Genomic DNA, 7,325 nt, shown 5'->3' with positions numbered 1-7,325 from the left:
AGTCCGGGGCCATGAACATTATTCAGTCAATGGCTTGTTTCCCCCCCTCCTCCAACGATTTCTTCTTTCCACCTCATCAAAGGGTCAAAATGAATCAGCAGACTCTTACTGAGCCTCCTTCGCGATCAAGGCACTTGGCGAAGGGCTGGGGAGCAAGAAGATGAATCAGACTCAGTTCCTGCCCCAGGAGTTCAGCTGGAGAAGATTAAATATGAAACCAGGAAAAGATATACAAAATGCCTCCAGGAAGGAAGAGTTGGCCGTGACCGGGCTCATCAGTGTAGATAAACAGAGTGACTGCTGACTGTACGTGTTCCCTGGAGAAACCCAGGAGTTAGGGAGAGGAGGAAGTGGGAAGCTTCTGCTCCCATGAGAAAGCACCCTTCTCCTCCCTAGCTGTGAGGCTGTGGGCAAGTCACTTTACCCCTCCACACTATTCATGGCTTTTCTTTTCTTTTTTTTTAAAAAGATTTATTTGACAGAGAGAGGTCACAAGTAGGCAGAGAGGCAGGCAGAGAGAGAGAGGAGGAAGCCGGCTCCCCGCTGAGCAGAGAGCCCGATGCGGGACTCGATCCCAGGACCCTGAGATCATGACCTGAGCCGAAGGCAGCGGCTTAACCCACTGAGCCACCCAGGCGCCCTATTCATGGCTTTTCTAATCTGAGACCCTCAGGGTCCTCAGAGGCCGACTTCTGGAGAATGTAAAGAGGGAAGTTGAGCCAGTGTTGGGGACAAGACACCCTCAGCATTGGGAGGTCCTGGTTCCACCTTCGGATTTGCTGTGTGGCCTTGGGAAGGCTCCTGAACCTCTCTGTTGCATCTCCCAGTCTTTGAATTGAGAATTATGTGTTCCCAGCCTTGATATTGGCCAGAGCTTGCCGGAGAGCAATGTTGGAGAAATCTGAGATATAATGATTCATATTTGGCAGACACAGAGTTCGGTTTCCTTCTGAGAGTGAACTGATCATGGAGAGGGGAGGCCAACCAGAGACGTATTCTTCTCCAGGAACAGGGAGCCTATGTGGGAGTCCTGGGAGGACTTGGTGGAGTTGGTCGATGGGATTTAGGGTTGTTCTCCATACCTTGTTCTCATCTGGGGCTTGGACTAAAGAGAGATGGAAACCTCTCCAACAAACAAGCAGATGTCCCTTGAGACTGAGTGTATTAGTACAAGTCTGGAGAGAGAAATCAGCAATGGGTCAATCAACAAACATCTGTTAGGAGAAAAGCAGTGTCAGGCCTTGTGTGCAGTTTGCTGTGGGTTCAGAGAGGGATCTCATAACTTCTTCAAGGACCTCGAAGCTTAAGGAGAGGATTGGAGACCGGGCTCCTGGATGTCAGGTTCATCTACCCAGCTACCCACTGAACAGACTCCCATGGGGGGAGCCTAAGGACCCCTCAAACTTGGCGTGATCAGTGCTAACTTGTCATCTTCTCCCTCCCATACCAGCTGCCCCTCTGCCCACCGTCATCCACCCAGCGGCCCAAGCCAGAAACCACACTGGATCCTCCTCTCTCGCTCCCCACAACCTCTCCCAAATCCTGCCCTGTGGTCACACGGGGCAATCCAAATCCTGTGGTCACACCTAGTCCAGGCCAGGCCACCTCTTATCAGGATACCTAGTGTCCGGCCAGAGCGATTTTGCCGTAGAACAAAAGTGGCGAGGGGACTCCCATGCTTAAAACCTTCCAGGAGCTTCCCTGTTGCTGCCAGGACGAAACACAATGCCTTGGCTGGTTTCCAAGCCCCTGCCCCCACCAACCCTCCTTCCTTCCTCTCTGGCCTCCTCCTCCCCTCCAGTCCGACTGTCCTGAGCTTTGACTGGATTTACCGCCAACACACTCCGTCCCTTCTGAGCCTGTTGTTAATTTCATATAACTCTTCTTTGTCCCCGACTTCCACTCCCTTCTCCGGCTTTCCAGGTTGGCTCTTAGACACATTTCCTCCAGGAAACCCTCATACTCCCCTTGACCCCTTCTCCCTTCCCCCCACAGGGCTCTGGGCTCCCCAGGGGCTGGCACTAGTCCTAGCATCCTGCCCAGGGGGTAGCCCATAGATGCTCAGTACATAATTGCTGGATGCATGGAGACCACCAGGGATCAGGCGTTATTAGGAAGTAGGGGATATAAAGATTTGGGGGGGATTTTGTTTTTGGTCTAGCTTTATTTAAATACAATGGAGGTATAATAAACCGCATATTTAAAGCATATGATTTGATGCATCTTGACATACGTATACACCTGTATAGACCATCACCACAATCAAGATAGCGAACATTGCCTCAGCCTTCAAAGTCACCTCCTGTCTTTTTGCATCTCCTTACCCCTCCGACTCAACCCCATCCCCAGGCAACCAGGGCTCTGCTTTCTGTCACAACCGATGCGTTTGCATTTTCCAAAATTTTATATAAACGGAGACATAGAGTATGTATTGTTTTGTTTGTTTTATTCAGCGTACAGGGGAGGGGAATCTGAGCTGGGCTGGGAGGGATGGGGTATGACTCAGAGAGGAGGCAGAGGGCATGTTAGGGGAAAAGATGAGTGCGAACAAAAATCCAGAGGCAGAAAAATGCAAGGTAACCAGACTAGGCTGCGTCCAGGCTCACTCACTCACACAATACATCGAACATCTGTTTGAGCTCCAGCTTGACGCCGGGCGCTGTGCTAAGAATGGGGCTAGAATGGCATGTGGGGTCTTCTGTTTGATGCTCTAGGTTCAGTGTCCAGCCTTCTTCCCCCGTTCTGGGAGGCTGACCTGTATGGAGTACAGGTTCTCTTCCTTCTGACTTCTGCTTGGCTTTGGCCATGGGGATACTGATGGGAGATCAGAGGGGGGTTGGGCAGTTCGTCCTCTGGCCCCTTCCTTGGAACCACAGCTCCTGTTCAGAGACGGTCTCTATGGCCTGACAAGCCATCATTCCAGGTGCTTCTCTGGGCATGTGGACCAAAGCCCATGCTCAGGGCTAAAAAGCACCAGAAAATGGCCTGGTGAGGGGACAGGCTGTTTTCTGGAGTCCTTTCTCATTGCCATTCTTGGATAATACTAGAGGCTCATGGCCTCTCCCCGCCCCCATCCCCCGCCAGCCCCAGGGAAGAGCTCTGTGCAAAACCTTCAAACCTGACTCACTCCAAGGTCTTTGCACAGAGAAGCTGAGTCTTCAGGGTTTCTGAGAACTGAGGTCCTGGCCCCACCTGAAAGAACAATTTTTAAACTATCAGAAAGAGATTTTTGAATTTATACCTGGTCCCGTTCTGATCAGTATGCTTCTCCCAACAACACAGCCAGGACTCACTCGGTGCTGAAAATCCCTAAAATGAAAGTCTCTAAATGGAAACTTCTACCTTTTGCAGGAGGGCGGGTCTGGTTGTTTGGGCTGGTCCGAGGTTTGTCATGAAGTTGGTCCTACAGGGTCTGTGACCTCCCCCACCCCAACGTGGACCCTATGAAACAGGACAGACATTTGCTTTTCTCCTTTGGAACTAAACGACAAAGCATCATGAAAAAAGGTCTGAGTGCTTTTGGTCACTTCTGCTCCTCATTACCGAATATCTTTCTAGACCACAAAGACCTTTGTTTTTATTTGGTGGGGAGGCGGTGCAGGAGGAGGGGCTGTTGCTTTGAATAGTGTTACTTCTTAAATACTCTTTTCTCTGATTATGGAAGGAATCCAAGTTGATGGTGGAACATTCTGGAGATGAAGCCGGATGTCAAAAATAATAAATAGGGGGTATCTAATCCAGAACAAGGATTTACTTTAATTAAATCCTGCTCCCCCCCAGAAGGAGAGAAAGCAAGAAATGGGACTTATGGAAGGGCTTAGGGAGGTACAGCCTGAAGACCTGAGGCTTTTTGGTGGGCTGTGGTTTGATGGGGGAATTAGGTCTGTTCAGAGGGACTCTGTGGGTCAAATAAGGGTCAGTCGATAGAAGATATGCGGGGGCAGATTCAGCATCTGTAGAAGGTCAGTCTTGCCAACCCTTAGGGCTGTTGCAAAAGGGGATGAGCCTCCCCATCACTGGGGGTGTGCAAGAGAAGGCTGATGGGATGTAGATGGCATTCCAATAATGACCCAACTAGGTCATCCATTCCCAGACACCTGCAAATCACCCAGGCCCTTTTAGAAAACACAGATGCATTCATTTGCATATGCACCTGACGTTTATTGAGCACCTACTATGCGCCCGGCCCTAGGTGTAGCAACAAGGCCATCACAGCCACAGGACAGATGAGGTCCTGGTGACCATGTAGCTCTCATGTCCTGGTCAGGGAGAGAGACAATAAAAGGTATTTTTATGTGGTGATCAGAGCTGCAGAGTTAACCAACTCAGGTCATTAATAGAAAGGGACAGGGCCTGGGGACCTGCTTTAGCTGTGGGCTGCAGGAATGTGACGTTTAAGCAGAGCCTTGGGAAGGTCCAGGAAGAGTGTGTTCCTGATAGAAGAAACAGGAAGGGGGATTGGCAGAAGAGAAGAGTGTGGGCCAGCCAGATGGCATGAGGTTCTGCGGGGACCTGGATTTTCTCTACCTGCACAGGAATCATCAGAAACCCTGGGAATGGTGGGCCCAGACTGTCCACTTTTCCAATCTGTTTTCCGGGCGAGCTTGACGTGCAGCTAGCCAGCTTCAAGAGTCTCCAGACAGGAGGGCCTCCTCCTGCCAGCTGTCTTTCTCGTCCTCACTAGCCGTGTCTCTAGGGCAGCCCACGGTCTCTAGAACGAGGAGGGGAGAAAGCTAGGGGGAATTTGAGTGCTTTCTGCGCGCTGGTCTTGTCCCCCATCCCCTTTGCTAGTCCCTAGAGGGAAGACATTTAAAATAGGAGGAAGGTCATGAAAGTCGCGATGAGGTGACCGGGTGACCTCGTGGGTGCAGCCCCCTCCTGCTGGGAGTTCTAGAAACACTTTCCTGCACACCCGAAAGGGGCAACGTGGTTCTCTTGGTGGGGCAGGGTCTGGACAAGGGAGTGGCAGGAGCCAAGGTGCGAAATGATTACGAATTTTTAAAGAATTTTAAGATGGTGATAGCAGAGCGTTTAAGCAAGTGGGGAGTCCCGTGGGACTCTACGGTGTGCTGGACGTTTCTGCCGCAGGGAAGAGTGTGGAGGCAGCAGTCCTGGGTTTGAGTCCCAGCATTAACAGTGCCACGGGGACGCCTTGGGTAAAGGGCTCTGGCCACTATGGTCTCTCGCCCGGACAAAGGCAGTGGCCATCCCACGGGTCTCCCCCCTGCTGTCCCTGCCCTTCCATGGTGGGTTTTTTTCCCCCCTTTTACTGTGACAAAATAAATCTAATGTAAAACTCGCCATTGTAGCCGTTTTTGGCATATGATTCAGTGTCCTCGGGGACATTCACAGCATCTGCAAATGTCTTGTTGTCCAATCCTGCAACACCTTCACCCCAGACCCTGCCTCTAAAGAAACAAAGCCCCTGTTCCCCTGTCCCAGCTCCCAGGCAGCTGTCTCTCTGGAGTTGACTCTTCAAGATACTTCGTGGTTGGGGGCAGGGCACGCAACAGGTGTCCTTTTCTGCTGGCTTCTCTCGCTCGGCGTTGTGTTCCCAAGGCTCCGCTGTGTGGTGGCAGGTGTCCATGCTTCACGACCTCTTTGTGACCAGACCAGGATTTCGTTGTCCGGATCAGTCTCATCTGTTTATCCGTGGGTGCTGGACATTTGGGTGCTCTCTGCCTTCTGATAGTGGTGCTCTCTGCCTTATGAGTAGTGCCTCGGTGAACAGGTGCGTTCCAGTGTCTGCTGGAGTCCCGGTTTCCAATTCTTTTGAGCATCTACCCAGGAAGCAGTGATTTTTTTGCTGTTCTTGTTTTTTCTTTTTTTCTTTTTTTTTTTAAAGATTTTATTTATTTATTTTGAGAGTGAGAGAGAGTGCATGAGCAGAGGGGAAGGGCAGAGGAAGAGGGAGAAGCAGTCTCCCCTCCGAGCAGGGAGCCCAATGCGGGGATCTATCCCAGGACCCTGGGATCATGACCTGAACCAAACGCAGATGCTTCACCCACTGAGCCACCCAGGTGCCCAGAAGCGGTGAGGTCTTTCATCTAATTCAGATCATATCACTTCTTTGCTGTGAGTTCTCAGTGATGTTGACTCTCCCTACAGCTGAATAAAACCTAGGCTGCCCCCATGACTGGCTCCTCCCAGCCCCACTGCCCTCCTTTCCCAACCCTATCTCGTTCCTCCTGCCCCAAGTCCCCTCTCTTCCTGCTGACCTTTGAACTCCACCACACTCCCTGCCCCAGGGCCTTTGCACTGGCCACTCTCTTTGCTAGGGAATGGAGCTCCGCTCCTCAATTCCCTCAGGCCCCGGCTCAGATGTCAACTTCCCAAAGAGGTGGTCCCTGACACCCTGTCTAGAGCAGCCCTCACCGCACTCCCATGACGCCCCAACCCCCTGCCCGGGGCTCTTGGCTTCAGAGCACTTCCTACCGCTTACAAGTCTGTCATCCATGCCTTCGTTCCCTTCCCGGAGTACCCTCTGTCTTGCCTCCTAGAACTCAGCTTCAAGTCATTCCCTGTGTCTCCAGGCCTCGTCCAGTGACCAGCACGAGGGACCCGCTCATTAAATATTAGGATGAACCATTTGAATTTGCTGACATTTGACTGTTTTGACCGTTCAAAAATGGCCATTCCAAAAGGGTCAACCTAATCCTGAATGAATGAATGAATGAATGAATGAAATGAAAGCATGCCTCCTCTCTGAACCTCTGCCTTCTCATCGGTGGGTTGGGGCCGTCATGGCTGAGCAGCGGCAGGGATTGGGAGGCCAGTCCTCCCTCCCCCAGAGTAGCTGCGGCTGCCCCTCCATGTGGGAGGGGCTGGCGGAGGGACATCGGCGGGAGGCCCTGCGGCTGGAGATACGGGGTGATGAATGGTTCGCGAAATAGGTCCTAGGAGGAGACGGAAAGGATGGGCATGACACTATTTAGCTGAGGAATGACCTCCTGACACTCTTCAAATAAATGCCGGCTTGTTATAGAGAGGGAGAGGTAGCTGCCGCGGTGGCCGCTGCCTCTGAGTCTGGCTGGCGGGAGAGAACAGAACCGACCCGCGGTGCGCGCGTGTGTGTGCGCGTGCGAGTCAGTCCCTCTGTGTGCGCATGTGTGCATCCGAGTGTGTCTCTGTGTGTCTGTCTTCTTTGTGTGTCTGTGTGCCTGTCTCCATTGGTGTGCGTCTGACCATGTCTGCGTATTTGATGGCGTCTGTCTGTCTGGACGGGTGTCTGTCTGCCTTTGTGTTTCTGTGTGTCTGAATGTGTCCTTCTTGCCGTGCGTCTGTCTGTGTGTGTGTCTGGCTTTGTGTGTGTGTGAATGTGAGAG

This window comes from Mustela lutreola, chromosome 11 (assembly GCF_030435805.1).
Source record: "Mustela lutreola isolate mMusLut2 chromosome 11, mMusLut2.pri, whole genome shotgun sequence".
NCBI classification, from domain to species: Eukaryota; Metazoa; Chordata; class Mammalia; order Carnivora; family Mustelidae; genus Mustela; species Mustela lutreola.
The sequence above is the reverse complement of the archived record's forward strand: the minus strand, read 5'-3'. Positions refer to the sequence as shown.